Here is a 2214-nt window from a genome sequence, read left to right on the forward strand (position 1 = left end):
GGTGTGAATTGGTGTGCTCTGGCTTGCATTGAATTGCTCTGGCGTGCACTGGCGTGCTCTGGCGTGCACTGGCGTGCACTGGCGTGCTCTGGTGTGAATTGGCGTGCTTTGGCGTGCACTGGCGTGATCTGGCGTGCACTGGCGTGCTCTGGTGTGCACTGGCGTGCTCTGGTGTGAATTGGTGTGCTCTGGCGTGCACTGGCGTGCTCTGGTGTGAATTGGCGTGCTCTGGCGTGCACTGGCGTGCTCTGGCGTGCACTGGCATGCTCTGGCGTGCATTGACGTGATCGTGCGTGCACTGGCGTGCTCTGGCGTGCACTGGCGTGCTCTGGTGTGAATTGGTGTGCTCTGGCGTGCACTGGCGTGCTCTGGTGTGAATTGGCGTGCTCTGGCGTGCACTGGCGTGCTCTGGTGTGAATTTGTGTGCTCTGGCGTGCACTTGCGTGCTCTAGTGTGAATTGGCGTGCTCTGGCGTGCTCTGGCTTGCTCTGGCGTGCATTGACGTGCTCTGGCGTGCACTGGCGTGCACTGGCGTGCACTGGCGTGCTATGGCGGGAAATAGCGTGCTCTGACGTGCTCTGGTGTGAATTGGCGTGCTCTGGCGTGCTCTGGCGTGCTCTGGCGTGCACTGGCGTGCTCTGGCGTGCACTGGCATGCTCTGGTGTGCATTGACGTGCTGGTGCGTGCACTGGCGTGCACTGGCGTGCTCTATTGTGCATTGACGTACTCTGGTGTGAATTGGCGTGCTCTGGCGTGCACTGGCGTGCACTGGCGTTCACTGGCATGCTCTGGCGTGCATTGACGTGCTCGTGCGTGCACTGGCGTGCTGTGGCGTGCACTGGCATGCTCTGGCGTGCTCTGGCGTGCACTGGCGTGCTCTGGCGTGCTCTGGCGTTCTCTGGTGTGAATTGGTGTGCGCTGGCGTGCATTGAATTGCTCTGGCGTGCACTGGCGTGCTCTGGCGTGCACTGGCGTGCACTGGCGTGCTCTGGCGTGCACTGGCGTGCTCTGGCGTGCCTTGACTTGCTCTGGCGTGCACTGGCGTGCACTGGCGTGCTCTGGCGTGCACTGGCGTGCTCTGGCGTGCTCTGGTGTGAATTGGCGTGCTCTGGCGTGCACTGGCGTGCTCTTGCGTGCACTGGCGTGCTCTTGCGTGCACTGGCGTGCTCTGGCGTGCACTGGCGTGCTCTGGTGTGAATTTGCGTGCACTGGAGTGCTCTGGCGTGCACTGGCATGCTCTGGCGTGCATTGACGCGATCGTCCGTGCACTGGCGTGCTATGGCGTGCACTGGCGTGCTCTGGCGTGCACTGGCGTGCTATGGCGTGCACTGGCGTGCTCTGGCGTGCACTGGCGTGCTCTGGTGTGAATTGGTGTGCTCTGGCGTGCACTGGCGTGCTCTGGTGTGAATTGGCGTGCTCTGGCGTGCACTGGCGTGCTCTGGCGTGCACTGGCATGCTCTGGCGTGCATTGACGTGATCGTGCGTGCACTGGCGTGCTCTGGTGTGAATTTGTTGTCTCTGGCGTGCACTGGCGTGCTCTGGTGTGAATTGGCGTGCTCTGGCGTGCACTGGCGTGCTCTGGCGTGCTCTGGCGTGCTCTGGCTTGCTCTGGCGTGCATTGACGTGCTCTAGCGTGCTCTAGCGTGCACTGGCGTGCACTGGCGTGCACTGGCGTGCTCTGGCGGGCACTGGCGTGCTCTGACAAGCTCTGGTGTGAATTGGCGTGCTCTGGCGTGCACTGGCGTGCTCTGGCGTGCACTGGCGTGCTCTGGTGTGCACTGGCGTTCTCTGGCGTGCACTGGCATGCTCTGGCGTGCATTGAAGTGCTCGTGCGTGCACTGGCGTGCACTGGCGTGCTCTAGCATGCATTGACGTGCTCTGGTGTGAATTGGCGTTCTCTGGCGTGCACTGGCGTGCTCTGCCGTTCACTGGCATGCTCTGGCGTGCATTGACGTGCTCGTGCGTGCACTTGCGTGCACTTGCGTGCTCTGGCGTGCTCTGGCGTGCACTGGCGTGCTCTGGTGTGAATTGGTGTGCTCTGGCGTGCACTGGCGTGCTCTGGTGTGAATTGGCGTGCTCTGGCTTTCACTGGCGTGCACTGGCGTGCTCTGGCGTGCTCTGGCGTGCACTGGCGTGCTCTGGCGTGCATTGACGTGCTCGTGCGTGCACTGGCGTTCTCTTGCGTGCACTGGCGTTCTCTGGCGTGCACTGGCG

This window comes from Daphnia pulicaria, chromosome 1 (genome assembly GCF_021234035.1).
Source record: "Daphnia pulicaria isolate SC F1-1A chromosome 1, SC_F0-13Bv2, whole genome shotgun sequence".
In the NCBI taxonomy this organism is placed as follows: domain Eukaryota; kingdom Metazoa; phylum Arthropoda; class Branchiopoda; order Diplostraca; family Daphniidae; genus Daphnia; species Daphnia pulicaria.